The sequence below is a fragment of the Carcharhinus amblyrhynchos genome, chromosome 23, assembly GCF_965287045.1.
Source record: "Carcharhinus amblyrhynchos chromosome 23, sCarAmb.v2.hapA, whole genome shotgun sequence".
Classification (NCBI taxonomy): domain Eukaryota; kingdom Metazoa; phylum Chordata; class Chondrichthyes; order Carcharhiniformes; family Carcharhinidae; genus Carcharhinus; species Carcharhinus amblyrhynchos.
Window position 1 is genome coordinate 47,552,638 of NC_137346.1, and position 22,262 is coordinate 47,574,899.

The following is a 22,262-nucleotide window of genomic DNA, read 5'->3' on the forward strand; positions in this document are numbered from 1 at the left end:
ACTGAGATTCATTCCACTAACCATTAACTGTGGCAGAGCAGAGCTCTTCCCTTCAGATAATGTTCACATCCATTTAAGAAGCCATAATGGAAGTTGTCTCCACTGCTCTCTCAGCCATGGCATTCTAGATTTTATGTTCCTTTTATCAAACAATGTGTTTCCACCTGATTGTCATTGTTTTTTTGCCAACCTTCCTAACATTGAAGTTATTTCTTCTATTCTTCTTCCCTCTTCCCCAGCTGCTTTGCATGTTATTTATCTGTTTCACATTCAAACTATCTTAAATATCTGGACATAGTGTTCAATACTTTTCGGTTGATTCTGTTGTTTATTGTTGTTAAATATTTCCCTCTGAAACGGAATTGCTCTGTCACTGTCGCCTTCCTGTCTGACGCTGGATTCGACTCAGTAGGTAATGTTCCTGTATCTGAACCTGAAGCTCGGGGATCAAGGATATGTCATACTGGATTCTGTTTAAACTTGGACTTGCCAGTCCGTCAACGTTTCAATTCTTAGAACACTTGTACTTCATTTTTGACAGTGTTGAAAAGAAAAGTGTGTCATTGTTTAACAAGATGTGGGCAAGGAACTGTCCCTGAGTGTGAAACAAGGGTATTACTTCTGTCTGGGGAAATGGTCCCTGTTCAGTAACACAGCTTGAAGGTGTTGTTAAAGGTTCCATATGCTATTTGATATGACAGAGTTGTTCAAGTTATCAAAGACTGACATTACTGATGCCCTGGAGTTCAGGAGGAGGTAAAAATGGGGAATCCACCTGGGAACTGTGGGTGGAGGCGATGAAAATTGTTCCAATTGGATTTCACCTTGTCAAGCTCAATACCACATCATGCAGGATGGGGATCAATCTGAAGACAGCTCTTTACATTTTTTTTCCATGGGGTGCTACCACTTGGAGGCCCAACTGCAGAGCTTTGGTGAACCTCTCCTGAGCTCCTCAGTGAGTCATTGCTGATTTTGGACGGGGTGGTAATTGATTTCGACAATTGGGCCTGAGGTTGGTTTGTGCTGCTGATGGCCCACAGAGCATCGTGTATATTTTCAGCAGTTTGATCTGCCCTGAATCGATCTTATTGACACAATGTTATTGCTCTAATACACTCAGGAGTGCGTGCTGATTGTGCGGATGTCACTAATCTTCACAATGTTTTTGCTCTTTACACCATTACTTACCATGGCTCTCATGGAGAGCTGCGATTGCGAGAGGTATTTTGTTGACAGCAAGGGCAATATGTTTTACCCTGTTTTATTTCACTCACTGGCCGATTCTGGCAGATTTAGGTAATTTGTCCCTCAACCAACTCAGTCAGCACTGATACTACAAAACCATTCTGGGTGACTGACCCACAATCTTATAACCTGAGCATTTCCTCCTGTCCCGCTGCACCTTTCACTTGCATAAAGGAATGAAGATTCAACAGTTGAGGGAACGTGCTGGCTGGGAATCATTTCCCCCTTCTTTGTCATGAAGCCATACATCATTCTAATGTCCTGACCCCAAGGTTGTCAAACTGTAATGTTCTATGTTCTATGATCCTTCCCCACTGACTGTCTGCCACTCTGCTGAAAGTGATGGCTGGACTGTTCGGTCAGATGGATAGGATTCTATCCAGGGATGACGTTGAGTGAGCCTTGGATATTGTTTCTATTTGGATGATGACATTAGAAATAAGAAATGTATATTTCATTTTCTGACCTCCCCTGCTAGCTCTCCTAAGCCCTTTCTTTAACTCAGCTACCTTGTAACACTCAAGCGACCCAACTGAACCTTGTTTTTTCATCCTTACACTTGGCCATTTCCTCCCTGCCTGCCAGGGACATACCTATCAAGGACACACAATATTTGTTCCTTGAAAAAGCTCCACTTTTCGTTTGTGCCCATACCTGACAGTTTCTGCTCCTATTTTATGCCCCCTAATTCTTGCTTAATCTCATCATAATTACTCCTGCCCCAATTATAAACCTTGCCCTGTCATGTGACCCTACCCTCTCCATTGCAATAATGAAGGACACTGAATTGTGATCACTATCTCCAAAGTGCTCTCTAACACTTGGCCCGGTTCATTACCCAGTACCAAGTCCAATGTGGCCCCATCTGTTGTCGGCTTATCCACATATTGTGTCAGGAAACTCTCCTGCACTCACTGTACAAAAATTGCCCCATCCGAACTATTCGACCTATAAAGGTTCCAATCAATATTTGGAAAGTTAAAGTCACAAATATGAGAAATACAAACTGCAATAGCACTCCTCCAGTCACCCCACTTGAAATGTGTAGAGCTCCCACCTTCTCTTCCTGCAGCTCACACCCCAGTTATATTGACATTCGCTCATGCTCAAACTTAGCAACCCTCTCCAATTCCTTTTTTGTTTGGGGGTCTTTAAGAGGTCCGTGGATAGGTTTATGGAAGGAAAGGGATTGGTTTAGGTTCGAGGGTCATTGCTTTTCTCTTAATTGGTCGGCGCAACATCGTGGGCCGAAGGGCCTGTTCTGCGCTGTAATGTTCTATGTTCTATCCCCTGATCCCAAGTGGTCAGGTCCCAATTAACCCCGAATTGATTTCAAATTGTAAATATGTGAAGGGCTGGATGAATTCATGTGCTGTACTTAATTGCTAAATCTATCTGTATCTGTCTTTATTTGAATGTTAGTGGTTGACGTTATCTGGTGATAAAATTATACTCAACCCATCTGGTTCACTATTGCCCATTCTAGATGGGAAGCTGACATCCTTACCCGTCCTGGCCTCCATGTGACTCCTGATCAACCGCAATGTGGCTGAATCAGGAATAGCACGGCAAGTCTCGCGTTTTGGGCACTTAGGGATTGATTATAAATGTTGACGCTGTCAGCACTTCCTACATCCCAAAAACGAATATATGGGAGGTGTAATGTTGGAGCTGAATAAAATGTAATTTGTGTTTCAAAAGATCCATGTTGACCCTTAGAGTTGCTATTAAAACTGTTCATTTTGCACTCTTCCTCTGAGTTTTAAGCGTTTACTAGGAAACCACACTTAACACTCACTAGGTGCCATCCTGTCTGACAGCCTGGAACACAGATTCTGACACGAAAGAATCAACCCGACAATTGGATCTAGAATTTCACTCCAAACCCCTTTGAATAATCCAAAGGCTATCCATTAGCCAGTGCACAAGTTATACAATTTCAATGGTGAGAACTGCTGACAGTTCAGAGTGTGAATCAAAAACAGTGGGAAGTGTGTTGTCATATTTTTGATCCAAAGGTATCCATTTTGATGCAAAATATACAAAGATCAATTATTATTTATGTAGAGAAAACTTTTAGCGTTATCAAATGTGTCACGATCTGGTTTTCCTTGGGCATGAATAACAGAAAATACTATGCAGATACAATAGGGGACTAGGAAGACGCTTGAAATCTTGACATCTATTGCTAAGGAGTAGGGTAAAAATGGAGGGAAGCATTGTTGCTACTTTATTAAAATAATGAGGAGAATAGTGTGTACCATTTTGGCACGCTTCACCACCGAGGTATGTAGGTGTATTGCAGCGGGTGCGGAGTAGACTAGATGTATACCAGAGATGAGAGGTCTCTCTTATGAAGAAATACTGGACATTATAGGTCTCTACTCTCTGGAGATTGGAAGCACCAGAGGAGATCTCATTGAGAAGTCAAAGGCCATAAAGGGGTTTGAGGAACTAAACATGAAGAGTGTATTTCCTCATATCTTGGTCAACTCAACTCTTGACATCTGCAAAGAATTTTAATAGATTCATTAGGCATGATCTTTAATAGACAATAGGCATGCAAATCTTCTTCAATTTTGGAATTTTTTGAGGATGTCACTAGTAGGTTTGTCCAAGAAGAACCAATAAATGCAGTTTATTTAGATTTTCAGAAGGCTTTTGCCAAGGTCTCACACAGTAAACCACTATGTAAAGTTAGAGCACATAGGATTGCTTGTAATGTCTTGAGATTGATAGAAATTGGTTAGCAGACAGGAAGCAAAGAGTTAACATAAATAGATTTTTTTTCTGGTTGGCAGTCAGAGACTAGTGGGATTAGAAATCATAGAAATCATAGAAACCCTACAGTGCAGAAAGAGACCATTCGGCCCATCAAGTCTGCACCGACCACAATCCCATCCAGGCCCTATCCCCATATGCCTACATATTTTACCCGCTAATCCTTCTAACCTACGCATCTCAAGACACTAATGGGCAATTTTTAGCATAGCCAATCGACCTAACCCACACATCTTTGGACTGTGGGAGGAAACCGGAGCACCTGGAAGAAACCCATGCAGACACGAGGAAAACATGCAAACTCCACACAGAGAGGTTCAGCAGGGATCCTGAGTGCTAGGACCCCAACTGTTTGCATTACACATTAATGATTTGGAAGAGAACTGAATGCATTCTCTGCAAATTTGCAGATTGTGCGAAGTTGGTGAGAGGCTGAGCTATGCAGAAATGATTCACTATGATTTGGGCAGGTGAATATGTATGCATATGCATGACAAATGCAGTATAATGTGGATAAATATGAGGTAATCCACTTGGGTAGCAATAATAGAAAGATAGATTATAATTTGAAATGGTGTAAACTGAGAGAGGTGAGTACTCAGTGAAACTTTGTGTCCTTGTGCATTGGTAACTGAAAGGAATCGCGCAGGAACAGCAGGCAGTAAAAAATGACAAATCGTATGTTGGCCTTCATAGCAAGAGGATTTGAGTATAGGGATAGGGATGTTTTGCTGCAATTATATAAGGTGTTGGTGAGGCCACACCTGGAGTACTGTGTGCATGTCTTGTGTCCTTATCTGAGGAAGGAGGTCTTTGCTACAGAGAGACTACAACAAATATTTACCAGGCTGATTCCTGGGAACTGACAAACAAGGAGAGGCTCAGTCAGTTTGCATAATATCCGCTGGAATTTGGAACAGTGAGAGACCACTACATAGAACCGTATAAATTTCTAACTGGGTTAGAGAGAGCAGATTCAGATAGAATGTTCTTAATGGTGGCAGAGTCCAGAATCAACATAAAATGTGCCCTTTTTACTGCCTTGCTGCACCTGCTCGCTTACTTTCAGCGACCAATGCACGAGGACGCCAAAGTTTCACTGAGGATTCACGTCTCTGAATTTACACCATTTATGTCTTTATGTTATTACTACTAAAGTGGATAACCTCACATTTATCCATCTTATACCGCATCTGTCATGCACATGCCCACACATTCAGCCTGCCGAAATCACCGTGAATTATTTTTGCATCCTCCTCACAGCTCAGCCTCCCACAAATTTGGCATAATCTGCTAATTTGAAGACAATGCATTCAGTTATCTCTTCTAAATAATTAATGATTAATGTGAACACTTGGGGTCTTTGCACACAGGGTCCCTAAGAGAGACACAAAGGGATATGGACATGCTTTCCTGATTTTATTTTAATTCCTGTATTATAGGTAAGGTAAATGAATTGGATTTGATTAATAACACATGCCGTTATGATATAATTGCTGACACACTGACATGTTTCAGGATGGGGCAGGACAGATAGTTCAATTGGCTGGGGTGAAGAATCTACAGGCAATTTCTTCATGTGTGTTTGGACAGGGGTTTGTGGTGAGGAGATTAGATGAAAAAGAGGAGAGAGCTTTGCCACATTCATCAAGTACTTAATTATTGCAGTGAAGAGGGATAATAATAAGGTTCCTCAATTATAGCCACTTAGGTTTCAAGCTCAAAAATGAGACATTGGCAATTCTCTTAGAAGACACAGGCTAATCTCAGTTTTGCTTGAAATTAGATGACTCTGTTCTCATTCATAACTACATTTCTCCTTAAACACAGTGAAGCAACATCAGTCATTCTCACAATTATTTGCATTGAAACCAGCGTGAATTACACCAGCATGAATTCTTCTAGAGTTTGGTATAACTGACATGCCCCAATACCTTTACATCATATCAGAATTGCACTCCAAATCAATAACACTCTTTCAAATGAAGAGAGAGAATCTGACAGAAAGACGGCAAGACAGACAGGGGCAGAGGGAGTAAGACAGACGGATAAAGTAAGGAAAGGGGGAAGTAATAAAGTGCCTAAAATAAAGTGAATTACATCAAACGAGGATTTATATATCCTAAAAACATTGCACAATGTTTCAGTAAAGTCAGAGGGTTGTTAGTGTAGAGTTGGGGATGCCGAGGAGGGAATACGGTGGAACAGCAATGCAAGAAATTTTGGGGTATTTCGGGGGACACAACAGAAATTCATCCCAAGGAGCAGGAAACATGGGAGGACGAGACATCCATTGGTGACAAGCTGAGACAAGGACAGCGTGGAAGGAAAAGAAAATGCATACAAAATGGCGAGGATTTGTAGAGAGCCAGAGGATTGGGAAGTCTTTAAAAATGAACAGAGGACAACTAAAATCAATAAGATGAAATATGAGTGTAAGCTAGATAGTAATATAAAAAAAGGAAGACTTTTTTTCAATATCTAAAAGGTAAGAGAGAGGCAAAAATGGATAATGGACCACTGGAGAATGAGGCTGGAGAAGCAATAATAGGAAACAAGGAAATGTCAGAGCAACTGAACAGTTACTTTGCATCAGTCTTCACGGTGGAAGACACCAGTGTGATGCCAGAGCTCCAGTACAGTCAGAGGCCACAGGTGATTGTAGTGGCCATCACTCAAGTGAAGGTTCTGGGGAAACTGAAAGATCCAAAGGTGTATTTATCACCTGGACCGGATGGACTACACCCCTGGCTTCTAAAAGATTAGCTGAGGAAATTGTGGAGGTGTTGGTGGTGATCTTTCAGTAATCACTGGAGTCAGGGTGGATCGCAGAGGACTGGAAATTTAACTCCACTGTTTGAGAAGAGAGGGGGGGAGCAGACGGAAAATTATGGACCGGTGAGACTGACTTCAATCGTTGGCAAGATTTTAGAGTTCATTATTAAAAACGAGATTGTGGAGTACTTTCAAGTGCATGATAAAGTAGGACAGAATCAAAACATCTTCGTCAAGGGGCAGTCACATCTGAGAAATATTAGAGTTCCTTGAGGAGGTAACAAGGGAGTCAGATAAAGGAGAACCCAGTGTACCAGATTTATTGGGATTTTCAGAATTCCTGTGACTAGGTGTCACATAGGAGACTAAATAGGTTTACAGCGCATGTGTTAAGGGTAAGATCCTGGTATAAATACAGCATTGGCTGGCTGGCAAAGGCAGAGAGCAAGAATAAGACGCTCTTTTTCAGGATGGCAAACGGCAACTAACCAGCGTCAGAGATCGGTACTAGGACCACAGATTTTCAGAAGAAGAGCTTCAGAAAAATGGTCCTAGGAAGGAGGGGTTTGGCATATGAGTAATGGTTGAGGACTCCGGTTCTGTACTTGTTGGAGTTTAGAAGGATGAGGGGGGGAACTTGCTGAAACTTATAGAATACTGCGAGGCCTGGAAAGAGTTGACGTGGAGATGGTTTCCACTGGTGGAAAAAAAACGTGAACCGGAGGACAAAATCTCAGATTAAAGCAACTATCCTTTAAAACAGAGATGAGGAGGAATTTCTTCAGCCAGACAGTGGTGTATCTGTGGAACTCTCTGCTGCAGGATGTCGTGGACGCTAATTCATTGAGTGACTTTAAGACAGAGATAAATAGGTTCTTGATTAATAAGGGGATCAGGGATTACAGGGGAAAAGGCAGGAGAATGGGGATGAGAAAAATACTGGCCATGATTGAATGGCAGGGCAGACTCGATGGGCTGATTAGCCTCATTCTGCTCCACTGTCTCATGTCATTTGCAGGAAATGATACAGTCAATTGTCGCACAGCAAGCTGCCACCAATAGCAATGCAATTCAGCTACGGAAATTTGAGCTTGTTATTTTGGAGAATGGATATACATTGCTCCATGACGTTAGGGTGAGCCCCCCCCCCAATCTCTTCTGCAAATAAATGCCTTTGGAGATTGTGGAAGGCCCTTGGATGGGGAAGCAGTCGGCACAGATCTTTTTGTTTCCATTTTCAAAGGCACTAAATTGCTTTTACCCCTGGAACCCCACTGCTGCAATGCTAAAGGGGGAAAAAAAACCATCGGTATCTTTCAAATTAAAAATGTGATAATTTACGGAAGGCAGATTTTGTCTGGCTAGATACGACGGTCAATGGGAATAGATAATAATTTAACAGCATTTTTAGGAGTCACAATGGGGCCAATTACCTCTTGTCTCTCATGCAGCATTTTATTTTGAAATATAACTCAGTGTTCCAGCAAGCCTGTGTCAGGCATCATTACTCAGGCGTGTCCCACCTATTAATAAGTAACACAGTCGATTCCAGTTAATTTTCGACTCAGTTATTCAAATGCCTTCACAACATGTCCAAGGTAAAGACAAGCAGCGCCCTGTGTGAGTGATTATTAACGACACAACACGCCCCATCTTCATAAAGAGAGCTCCTGTGTTCCAAATATTCCATTCTGATTCTGAGCCGATCATTGGAGAATGATAAAGGTTTTGCTTCTAGTAATAGACTTCCTGGTGCTTTTACAGCCCATCGCTGCCGATGGAGACCGAACCGAAGGTTAGTCTATCACTCAGTGCATGGTATATTTTCACATTCAGATTGTGATGAGATGGACAGCCCCGAGGTGACATTCAATTGGTTCCCAACTGCGAAGAATATGCGCACTATCAGCTGACTTCAATGAAATCTTGTTTTTATTTCACAGAGCGCTTCTTGACCTGTATAGCAAGTGGAGGGAGGTGCAGACTAGACGGCTGTGGAAGAAACGAGATTCGAGCAGAGGCAACGTGCCTGAAGCTGTTGAAATGCTGCAAGGCTAAAGGGTCACCAAAAGGAGCAAGTCCCACAGCGAGAGTCATCTCAGCTTCCGACTGACGCTAATTGTGGTTTCTGTAGCTCAGGCTCTGTAACCTCATATAGTTCCCATGCTTTCTGAACCATGTGAATAAAACTAGCTTAATTGATCAAGATCTTTTTTTCATCTCATTTCTTACTTGAATCGAAGTTTCAGCATTTCGCCTGGGAGGGAAGAAAGTCTGAAAGTCATAAGACAACTTGTACCCCGAACGTATTCATGGCATTTGACATATAACCGAAATTCAGTGCCATTGCAAAGTTGTGCACATTGCCTGGATGTTGATCTCTCTCTCTCTCCCTCTCCCTCCCGTCAGTCTCCACTCCCCTCAGTCTCTCTCTCTATCTATCTATCTCATTCTCCCTTTCTCAATTGTCTCTGAAAGAAGTTTCACAACGTTAGTTTAAAATCCAAAAAGTTTAATTGGAATCATGAGCTTTTAGACAGTGGTCCTTCATCAGATGAGTGGAATTTAGTTCAGAAACACGGTATACATAGGCATATACACACTTCCAAAACAATCACAGGCTGGAATGTGAGGAGTTGTTGCAATGTGAGTCTTTGCAGGTAATTATGTATTTACAGGTATAAAGCGCATGCGTAGAGAGAGGGAAAATCGCATGTTAAAGAGGTTTGAGTGTCTCAAACCAAGAGATTTTTGTAAGATTTTGCAAACCCAAGCAGTGTGGTGGGGACTACAAGGAGTTTGACAGGAATCCAAGATCCCAAATGAGGCCGTACTCATGCATGTGGAATTTGGCTATCGGTTTCTGCTTGGCGATTTTGCATTGTCATGTGTCTTGAAGACTGTCTTGGAGAACACGGTTGGGGTGGGACGGTAGCTCAGTGGTTAGCACCACTGCTTCACAGCTCCAGGGTCCTGGGTTCGATTCCCGGCTCGGGTTACTGTCTGTGTGGAGTTTGCATGTTCTCCTCGTGTCTGCGTGGGTTTCTCCAGGTGCTCCGGTTTCCTCCCACAGTCCAAAGATGTGTGGGTTAGGTTGATTGGCCGTGCTAAGAAATTGCCCCTTAGTATCTAGGGGTGTGTAGGTGAGAGGGATTAGTGGGTGTAATATGTAGGGATATGGGGGTAGGGCCTGGGTGGGATTGTGGTTGGTGCAGACTCGATGGGCCAAAGGGCCTCTTTCTGCACTGTAGGGTTCTATGATCTATGATCAACACTTACTCAAAGATTGGAGGCTGAATACCCTTGACTGCTGAAATGCTCCCCGATAGGAAGGGGACACTAATGCCTGGCGATTACTTTGCAATGTATGTTTGCTTATTCTTGTTGCATGGTCTCGCCAATGTACCAGGCATTGGGACCTGCCCTCTATGCTCTGTTTTAGTCATCACTCATAAGTTCGCTCTCCTATTTTATCTCTCCCCAAACATTAATGTGGTCGTACCTTTCCTGTTTCTCAGCTCGGTAGACAAGCCCTCTAATCTGACCTGCCTGAGCACTGCTGCAACATTTTCCCTGCCTAGCAATGGCATCTCCTCCCCACCACCCTCACCCCGCAACCCTTCATCCCTCTGCCTCTATCAAGTCTGAAACATTGGATCCCTGGAACAGAAGAAATGTCAGGGGTAAGTTTTTCACTCAGAGGGTGGTGAGTGAGTGGAATCGGCTGCTGTCGGTGGTGGTAGAGGCGAACTCGCTGGGGTCTTTTAAGAGCCTTCTGGATGAGTACGTGGGATTTAATGGGATTGAGAGTTATAGATAGGCCTGGTAGGTATGGATATGATCGGCACAACTTGTGGGCTGAAGGACTTGTTTTTGCTGTAGTGTTCTATGTTCTATGGAACATTCAGCTGCCAGTCCTGCCCCTCTGTAGCCAAGTTTCACTAATGGCTATAATGTCATATTTCCACGTGTCAATCCACACCTTCAGCTCATCTGCCCTCCCCACAATGCTCCTGGCATTGAAATAGACACATCTCAAAAGATCATTACCAGCACACACAACCTTTCTATTTGTGATTTTACATGAACATAAGAACATAAGAACATAAGAAATAGGAGCAGGAGTAGGCCATCTAGCCCTTCGAGCCTGCCCCGCCATTCAATAAGATCATGGCTGATCTGTTGTGGCTCAGTTCCACTTTCCCGCCCTCTCCCCATAACCCTTAATCCCCTCTCTTATCAAGAACCCATCAACCCGCTTCTTAAAAATATTTAGCGAGGCAGCCTCCACCACTTCAACGGGCAGAGAATTCCAGAGATTCACCACCCTTTGAGTGAAGAAGTTCCTCCTCAACTCCGTTCTAAACCGCCTCCCCTTTATCTTGAGGCTGTGCCCCCTAGTCCTACTGTCTTTTTTGAGCAGGAAGAGTCTCTCCACCTCTATCCTATCCATCCCATTCATCATCTTATACGTCTCAATGAGATCTCCCCTCATTCTTCTAAACCCTAACGAGTACAAGCCTAGTTTATTCAGCCTCTCCTCATAGCTCAATCCCCTCAACTCTGGTATCAGCCTAGTAAACCTCCTCTGCACTCCCTCCAGGGCCAAAATATCCTTGCGCAGGTGCGGCGCCCAAAACTGCACACAGTACTCCAGCTGCGGCCTCACCAATGCCCTATACAGCTGCAGCAAGACCTCCCTACTTTTATATTCAATCCCCCTCGCTATGAAGGCCAGCATCCCATTCGCCTTCCTGACCACCTGCTGCACCTGCAAGCTGGGTTTTTGCGACTCATGCACAAGGACCCCGAGGTCCCTCTGCACCGTCGCCTGCTGCAGTTTTTCGCCACGTAAGTAATAGTCCTTCCTACCATTCTTCCTACCAAAGTGGACCACCTCACACTTGCCAACATTAAATTCCATTTGCCATTTCCTGGCCCATTCGTCCAGCCTATCTAGATCCTTCTGCAGACTCTCCACACCCTCCGCACAATTTGCCTCAATTGAACAATTGAACAATTGAACAATTGAATTGCCACAATTGAAGTCTCATTCATTTTCACCCCCACCCCTCCACTATCTACTTTGGCACTCTGATTCCCATCCTTCTGCAAATCTAGTTTAAACCTTCCCCAATAACACTAGCAAACCTCCCTGCAAGTATCTTGGTCCTCTTGTAGTTCGGGTGTAACCCATCTCTCTTGTACAGGTCCCATCTGCCCCAGAAGAGGTCCCAATGATCTAAAAATCTGAAACCCTGCCCCCTACACCAGTTCCTCAGCCTCGTGTTCATCTGCCTGAGCTGGCATGTAGCACAGGCAGCAATCCTGAGATTACTACCCTCAGGGTCCTGCTTTTTAACTTCCTACCAATCTCTCTCTGCTCACTCTTCAGACCTCCACAGGCTGAATTTCTAAATAGATTGGATAAGAACATAAGAAATAGGAGCAGGAGTAGGCCATCTAGCCCTTCGAGCTTGCCCCGCCATTCAATAAGATCATGGCTGATCTGAAGTGGGTCAGTTCCACCTTCCCTTAATTCCCTTGTCTATCAGAAACCTATCTACCCGTGACTTAAATATATTTAGCAAGGCAGCCGCAACCACTTCAATGGGCAGAGAATTCCAGAGATAGGTGCAAGGGGTAATGTATGATGTTCCTTATGATCACTGGGGAATGAACAGACTGTTAAAAATTCAGAATACATTTTTTAAATGGACTGTGCTGCAGTTGATTGCTGAATTGATTAGATAGTGGATGAGAAAATCCGGTTGATGTTGTCACTGGACTTTCAGAAAGCCTTTGAAAGATTACTCATCCAAGCTTAATATGAGAAAATGTTGTATAAGTGAAAGTTTGAAACTCTGGCTTGGGAATTGTCTTCATTGTCACAATTAAAAGTTAAGTGATTAACAGTTTAGTTTGAAGACATGTTACAAATGATCGTCCCTGGGAATTAGTCCTAAACCCATTACCCTGCGCAGTTCATGAACAAAAATAAACAAACAATTTCAGAGCAGCAGCAGTGGAGTATTAGAAGTACAATATATTCACCAGTGACCACATTTGTGAGATAATTAAGAATTATTAACAATTAACATTAACAATTAGCAACCGTATGGCAAAGACACGCATATGTGCGACTGTTGTGGGTACACATGAGGAAACAGTGTTCCATTGACATAAATAGGTAGAAGGGGGGGTGGAGTAGCATTATTGGTCAAGGACTTTATCACAGTGTCAGAGAGGAAGTTTAATGAGGACTTGTCTGTTGAGGTAGTATGGGCAGAAATTAGAAATAGGAGAGGAGAGGTCACCCTGTTGGGAGTCTTTTATAGACCTCCAAAAAGTTCTAGAGAGGTTGAGGAAAGGATTGCAGAGACGATCCTGGTTAGGAGTGAAAGTAATAGGGTAATTGTTATGGGGGATTTTAACTTTACTAACATTGATTGGAATTGCTATAGCTCTAGCTCGTTAGAGGGGTCAGTTTTTGTTCAAAGTGTGCAGGAAGGTTTTTTAACTCAATATGTAGATAGGCCAACTAGAGGTGAGGCTATATTGGACTTGGTGCTGGGAAATGAGCCAGACCAGGTGCTAGACTTGGAAGTTGGTGTGCATTTTGGTCCAGAGAGGATACCCGATTCTCTACACTAGTAGAGAATCCCACCCTCCCACCTCCTCTAACCTAATTATAAGTGTGGGGAAGTTTTTTTTTATATTTTTTACTTTTTTTTTGCTGTTACCTGTTTCAGGGATGGCAGTTCGGGCAGTGTGCTGCATCTCCTGTGGGATGTATGTGGTGAGGGAATCCAGTAGTGTTTCAGGGGATTTTACTTGTAGGAAGTGTCTTAGATTGAAGCTTCTGGAGGAGCGTGTTAAGGAGCTGGAGGTGGTATTAGATGAGCTCCGCATAATTCGTGAGGCAGAGAGAGACATTGATAGGAGTTTTAAGGAAATAGTCACTCCTAGTAATCAGTCTTGGGTCAATGTCAAGAGGAGGGGAAAGAAGCATGTGGGAGGAGAATCCCCTGGGGCTGTTCCCCTCCAAAATAGGTTTTCGGTCCTGGAGGCTACAGTTGAGGAAGCATCAACTGGGGATAGCCAGAGGGAGCAGGACTCTGGGGGTGAGCCTATTGTAAAAGCTCAGGTGTCTAGGGGATGCAAGAGATTGGGCCTCGTGATTGGGGACTCCACAGTTAAAGGGACGGATAGGAGAGTTGGTAGTAAGGGTAGGGATTCAGGGCTGGTGTGTTGCCTACCAGGGGCTGGGGTCCGGGATGTGTCAGAGAGGATATTCAAGACTCTTAGGGGAGAGGGTGATCAACCCCAAGTTATAATTCATGTGGGGACACGTGACATAGGGAGGCTAAGGGAAGGGGATATTAAGCAGAGTTTCATGGAGTTGGGATGGAAACTAAAGGCCAAGTCAAACAGAGTGGTTATCTCTGGACTCTTGCCTGTGCCACGGGATAGTTTAGAGAGGAATAGGGAGAGGGAAAGTTTGAACTTGTGGCTGAGGGGATGGTGCAGGAGGGAGGGGTTTAATTACTTGAGCAATTGGGGCTCATTCTGGGGAAGATGGGATCTCTATAAGAGTGATGGTATACATCTGAACCAGAGGGGAACAAATATCCTGGGGGGTAAATTTGTGAAGGCTATGCGGAGTGGTTTAAACTGATTCAGAGGGGGGGTGGGATCCTGGGTAGAGGGGGTGAAAGTGAGGGGGGCATAGAAGGGGATGGCATTGCACGGCATTGTGGGGGTGGGGCGGAGCGAGGTTTGAAATGTATATACTTTAACGCGAGGAGTATTCGCAATAAAGTGGATGAACTTGCAGCGTGGACCAGTACCTGGGACTTTGATGTTGTGGCCATTTCAGAGACGTGGATAGAGCAGGGGCAGGAATGGATGCTGCAGGTCCCGGGGTACAAGTGCTTTAGTCGGAGTAGAGAAGGAGGTAGAAGGGGGGGTGGAGTAGCATTATTGGTCAAGGACTATATCACAGTGTCAGAGAGGAAGTTTAATGAGGACTTGTCTGTTGAGGTAGTATGGGCAGAAATTAGAAATAGGAGAGGAGAGGTCACCCTGTTGGGAGTCTTTTATAGACCTCCAAAAAGTTCTAGAGAGGTTGAGGAAAGGATTGCAGAGACGATCCTGGTTAGGAGTGAAAGTAATAGGGTAATTGTTATGGGGGATTTTAACTTTACTAACATTGATTGGAATTGCTATAGCTCTAGCTCGTTAGAGGGGTCAGTTTTTGTTCAAAGTGTGCAGGAAGGTTTTTTAACTCAATATGTAGATAGGCCGACTAGAGGTGAGGCTATATTGGACTTGGTGCTGGGAAATGAGCCAGACCAGGTGCTAGACTTGGAAGTTGGTGTGCATTTTGGTGATAGTGACCACAATTCGGTTACGTTCACCTTAGTGATGGAAAGGGATAGGCATGAACCTCGGGTCAGTAGTTTTAGCTGGGGGAAGGGTAATTATGAGGCCATTAGGAGAGAATTAGGAAGCATTGGTTGGACTAGGAGATTACAGGGACTAGGAACGTCTGAAATGTGGAGTTTTTTCAAGGAGCAGCTACTGTGGGTCTGTGATAGGTATGTCCCTGTCAGGCAAGGAGGAATTGGTAGGGCTAGGGAACCGTGGTGCACAAAAAAAGTTGATTTGTTGGTTAGGAAGAAGAAGGAGGCTTATGTTCAGATGAGGCTTGAGGGCTCGGGTAGTGCAGTAGAAAGCTTTAGATTGGCTAGGAGGGAGTTGAAGAGGGAGTTAAGAAGGGCTAGAAGAGGGCATGAGATGACTTTGGCTGATAGGATTAAGGAGAATCCTAAGGCGTTCTATAGGTATGTCAAGAATAGAAGGTTGGTCAGGGCAAGATTAGGGCCAGTTACAGACAGTAGGGGGAAGTTGTGTGTGGAACCGGAAGAGATTGGAGAGGCATTGAACCATTATTTCTCTTCGGTGTTCACGCAGGACGATATGAATGTAGCTGAGGAGGTCACTGGGGTGAAGGGGTGTAAAATAGAAAGTATTGTAGTTGAGGATGTGTTGGATATTCTAGATGGGTTGAAAATAGATAAGTCCCCTGGTCCAGATGGGATTTACCCTAGGATTCTATGGGAGGCAAGAGAGGTGATTGCAGAGCCACTGGCTCTGATCTTCAGGTCGTCGTTGGTCTCTGGTATAGTACCGGAAGATTGGAGGACAGCGAATGTTGTCCCATTGTTTAAGAAGGGGAGCAGAGACTTCCCTGGGAATTATAGACCAGTGAGTCTTACTTCTGTAGTGGGCAAGGTTTTAGAAAGAATTATTAGGGATAGGATTTATAGTTATTTGGAGAGTAATGAATTGATTAGAGATAGTCAGCATGGTTTTGTAGCGGGAAGGTCGTGCCTTACTAACCTTATTGAGTTCTTTGAGAAGGTGACCAAAGAGGTGGATAGGGGTAAGGCAGTAGATGTGGTATATATGGATTTTAGTAAGGCGTTTGATAAGGTTCACCATGGTATGCTTCTGCAGAAAATGCAGATGTATGGGATTGGTGGTAATTTAGGTACTTGGATCAGGAATAGGTTAGCAGATAGGAGACAGAGGGTGGTGGTTGATGGTAATTATTCATCATGGAGTTCGGTTACGAGTGGTGTGCCTCAGGGATCTGTTTTGGGGCCACTGCTGTTCGTAATCTTTATTAATGATCTGGATGAGGGTATAGTTGGGTGGATTAGTAAGTTTGCTGATGACACCAAAGTCGGAGGTGTGGTAGATTGTGAGGAAGGGTGTCGAAGTTTGCAGGGTGACTTGGACAGGTTGCAGAGCTGGGCCGCGAGGTGGCGGATGGAGTTTAATGCGGAGAAGTGTGAGGTAATCCATTTCGGTAGGAATAACAGATGTGTTGAGTATAGGGCTAACGGGAGGACTTTGAATAGAGTGGAGGAGCAGAGGGATCTAGGTGTATGTGTACATAGATCCCTGAAAGTTGGGAATCAAGTAGATAAAGTTGTTAAGAAGGCGTACGGTGTCTTGGCGTTTATTGGTAGGGGGATTGAATTTAGGAGTCGCAGCGTCATGTTGCAACTGTACACAACTCTGGTGCGGCCGCACTTGGAGTACTGTGTGCAGTTCTGGTCCCCACATTACAGGAAGGATGTGGAGGCTTTGGAGAGGGTGCAGAGGAGGTTTACCAGGATGTTGCCTGGTATGCAGGGGAGGTCCTATGAGGAGAGACTGAGGGATTTGGGGTTGTTTTCACTGGAAAGAAGGCGGCTAAGAGGGGATCTTATAGAAACATATAAGATGATTAGAGGTTTAGATAAGGTGGATGGTGATAGCCTGTTTCCTCGGATGGAGAAATCTAGCACGAGGGGGCATGGCTTTAAATTAAGGTGGGGTAGTTATAGGACGGATGTCAGGGGCAGGTTCTTTACCCAGAGGGTGGTGAGGGACTGGAATGCCCTGCCTGCTGCAGTTGTAAATGCGCCTAGTTTGGGGGCGTTTAAGAGATTGGTGGATAGGTTTATGGACGAAAAGGGATTGGTTTAGATTAGTGGGTCAATGTTTTTTTTTAAAATAAGACTGGTCGGCGCAACATTGTGGGCCGAAGGGCCTGTTCCGCGCTGTAATGTTCTATGTTCTATGTTCTATATATCTCTAGTGCCATAATCGAGCCAATAATGAAGAGGCATATCTTTTGCATGGAACATTAAGAATCGGGGTGAGAGGAAATTGTGTACAGATCACTGACCATGCACAATTGATATGAAGAAACTGAAGCTGAACTTTATCCCGGCTCCAGTTCGGACCACAATATGCAGTTTTCCTTACCTGCACATTGTGGATAAGATTGCACCATTCTAAAGATTCAGCAAGAGATCTACGGTGTTGATTCCTAGTTTGGAGAAACTCAGCTGCTCAGAAACACTGGAGAACCTTGGTTCATCTTCATTGAAGCAGCACAAACATAGACTCGACTAACAGCGGGATAGTAAATATCTGAAAGAAAGTTCACATTTCTAATTATCCACTCTATGGAATGTGGGCATCGTTGGCTCCACTGCCAATTATTGACCTTTCTTAATTGCTCTTGAGAAGGTAGTGGTGAGCTGTTTTCTGGAATCGCTGCATTCTCTGCGGTATAGGAACACCCACAGACGTTCTAGGATTTTGACCCAGTTACAGTGAATTGACTGTGATAAATTTCAAAATGAGCGTGATAAGAGATATGGAGGGGAATTCCCAGATGGTCATGACCCCGTGTATCTGCTGCCCTTGATTGTAGAGGTTATCCGTTTGGAAGGTTTCATCATGCCTTCCTTTGTTCTGGCAGTGCATCTTGTAGATCGTATACACGATTGCCATTGTTCATCTGTGGAGTGATGATATTTGCATTTAAGAAACTTATGTTGCTATGTTTTCATGCGCAGGGTCTTTTGTAGCAGCTTCTTTTCTTTATTGGAGCTGTTCTTCTGTATTGCAGCAGCGTAATTGAACATAATTGATACAATGCTTCTTTTAATCTGAACTAAAACAGATCTTTGTTTTGTGTTTTCCCTTGGGATATTGTAGAGTAGTACTTGATTAGGTTGATTGGCAGGTAAGATCATATGACTGGTTACTGCTAAGCTTTCGCAGAGAACTCATGCCAGACTGTTAATGGGATCTTTAGAAAGAAGTCACTTTCTCAAAAGATCTCTTGCACTGTCTGAAGTGGAGACTGGAATCTGCTGGGAAAGAAGCCATTTCTTTCTCTCTGAGATTCTCCTGTTTGGAGGTGGAACTCTCTCCCTGGAAGTTGCTCCATGTGGATTAGATGACTGTGGATTAGATGACGTATCTGTCTGGATCGCTCTCCAGGAGTAATAAAAGATCAGAAATCTAGTTCACAAGTAGACATCCTTGATTTATCTGTGAAATGGCCTCAAGAAAGGAGGATTTTGTCTATGGGGATACTACTAGCAAAATAAATAGCTGATCATACTTTGTTATGTTTAAATATTTTAATTTATGAATGCTATACTAATTCTACTTGTTATATCCTAACTGTGTTCTTAAATAAAGTTTGTTTCTATCAAAAAATCTTCCTTGTGAATTGAATCAACATACGTTTGAATAAAACGCATTATACTCACCCTAATGCCAAAATTAGGCACAGAAGTTTTGGTCTAGGTCTTTAAGACTAGCAAAGATGTTTGTGGAAGGGATAACAATCAAGCACCCCACAATATACTAGGACGCACCAAACCGCATTAGTGCTGTAGAATTCCACTCACCCAGATAAGGGGTGATTATTCTATCACACTCCTGACTTATGCCTTCTATATAGACTTTGCAACGTCACAAAGCGTGTTACCTGCCACAGGATTCTTAGCCTCTGTGGTGCCCTTGATGTCACAGTATTTATTTGGCCATTCAAGCTAAGTTGATGGTAAAAGCTAACTCCAAGATGTTGATTGACGGGATTCAGGTAATGCTATTGAATGTTAAGGGGCAATAATTGAATTTAATGTCAATATTGGATCTTCTCTTAATGGAAATAGTTAGTGTCTAGTTCTTGTGTGGTGTGAAAGTTACTTACAACTTGTCAGCTCAGGCTGATATTATCCATGTCTTGCTCCACTTGGACATGGACATTTTCAGTATCTGAAGAGTCATGAATGGTGCTGAACTTGATGTAGTCACCAGCGAGCATTCCCACTCCAGAAGTGATGATGGAAGAAATTTCATTCATGAAGCACTTTAACATAGTCATGCCGAATGAACTACCGTCAGGATGTTCTGATTAACCTCAAACCGTCAGAACTTATCTGCCAGATAAGACACCAACCAGCAGCCTTTGTTTCCCCGACACCAATTTTCTCTAATTTTGGACTTGTTCCTTGATGTAATTCTCATTCAAATGCAACCTTGATGTCCAGAATAGTCACTCTTAGCTCACCTGTGGAATTTAGCATCATTGTCCCTGTTTGAACGAAGGCTGTAATGAGGTCAGGAAATGAGTGACCCTGGTGGAGTGCAAACTACACAAACACTGTCACATCATTACTGCATAAGCACCCCTTAAAGTATTGGTGATGATCCCCTCCATTGCTTTATTCATAAGCAAGAGTGGATTGACAGGACAGTAATTACCCAACTTAGATTGTCCTCCTTTATTTGTGTAGGACATAAATGGGTAATTTTGCACTTTGCCAGGTGGATCCAAGTGTCGTAGATGCACTGGAACAACTTGACAACAGCTCAGCAAATTCTCATGCAAAAGTCTTCAGTACTATTGCCAGAACATTCATTCCAATGGCCCATAAACTCTGCCATATCCATTGCTTCCAGCTGATTCTTGATATTACATGGAGTGAACACAATTGGCTGAAAACTAACATCAAAGATGTTGGTTTTCTCCGGAGGTGGCCGAGATGGACCATTCAGTCAGCATTTCTGACTGAAGATTGTTGCAAATTATTCAGCCTTATCATCTGCACTGTTGCGCTGGGCTCATCCATCATTATGGATCGGGATATCTTTGGAACCTCCTCCTCCACTGAGTTGTTTAATTGTCCACGACCATCCACAGCTGGATACAAAGTTTAAACGTGAAACTTTTGTTGTGGAATTGCTTGCCTATTATTTGTTTCTTATATATTTCACTTACAAGTATTCTATGCTGTTGCTTTACCTTATTTGCCATCTGGTTTATTTTTATCCTTCATCAGAAAATTCGGATACAGCACTGAGCAAAAATGTTTAGCCATGTGGTTTGAGCCCTATTTTTAAGGGTTTGGTCTGATGGACAATGCGCATTTTTTGCTCAATGTTTTTATATGTTTACAGTGGGAATGATTTCACAAATGCAGGGAATCCTTAGTGCTCAACGAGCTTTACTCTGAGCCCAGAACATCCATGCCATCAGAGGAGGCTTGGAAGATTCACATTGTAGTAAATTCTGCCAGGTGTGTATTAATCCTCAAAATAACAGCAATTAGCAGCCGAATTCAGTGAAAGAAGTCAATGGTCACACATTTACAGAATACACAAGAAATCATACAAATTATAATTTAAATCTATGTTGAGTTGACAGTCAATGACAAACCCTAATCATTTTCAACCCTATGTCCCAGTATTAAATTTTCCCCTTCCCAGATTTTGACATTATCTTGAACAAAGGCTCCAATCAATCATTCACAGTCTAAGAACTGTTTTGATTTAGAACATAGAACATAGAACACTACAGCACAAACAGGCCCTTCGGCCCACGAGTTGCACCGATCACATCAACACCTACCAACCTACAGACCTATCTATAACCCTCAATCTCATTAAACCCCATATACTCATCCAGGAGTCTTTTAAAAGACCCCAGCGAGTTCGCCTCCACCGCCACTGACGGCAGCCGATTCCATTCACTCACCACCCTCTGAGTGAAAAACTTACCCCTAACATCTCCTCTGTACTTTCCTCCCCGCACCTTAAATCTGTGTCCTCTCGTAGCGACCATTTCAACCCGGGGAAATAGCCTCTGAGAGTCCACCCTATCTATTCCTCTCAACATTTTATAAACTTCTATCAGGTCGCCTCTCAACCTTCGTCTCTCCAGGGAGAAGAGTCCCAGCTCCCTCAACCTAACTTCATAAGGCATTTATAGTCTCAATTCCATCTCTTACCTTTCAGGTGACTGGGTGGTTCAGATAAACTTTTTTTCTGATGTTCATATAAGCAAATGAATCAGAACCTTTTGAAGTAAATGGGAATTAATAAAATCAGTTCCATGTAATGTTACAGTGATATCTGCAGTGTTGAAATCTGAAATTGAATTCACTATCATTTTATCATACCATGTTCCTGTGTTTCTTTCAGAATTTTATCCTGCTTTGGGACTCCGTAACGCATTTTCACTAAGGATTCCCATATCACCTTACAAGCCCGAGATCCTTTCTCCACCACCAGATTTAGGAGAAGTTTGGAACTGCTCAACCGTTTTCCCATCTCCACGAGCTCAGTGACTTTCTGTAAAGGATGATAATCAATAAATTGAAGAGCAGAGTGAAAGATAAACACTGAGAATGAGAAGGAAATAATCTGATCAGTGATTAGATTTCAGATTGCTTTCAGCTCAGAAAGCAGTCCCTGGATCGTGTCCTGATCCATAATGAACATCGATTGAAAAATATATCCACACCTTATCCCAATCATTAACAGCAAGTAAATATGAATAAACTGAGCAATGAATCTAAGATATGTTTCGGACAGAGTGAGGAATAAGGGATAATCTGTACTATTTTACGGTCATTAGTTGTGTGTCCTTTAGTGTCCAAAATGACATCAGGTTACGGATTGACAATATGATACATTTTTTCTCACAATTCTTGCTGTCTAACTTTGTGGTTCACTTTGAAATCTAAAGGCGATCAGGTTTTTAATTTGTTTTTGAAAAGGGTGGTGAGTCTTTGGAAGTCTCTTCCTGAAAA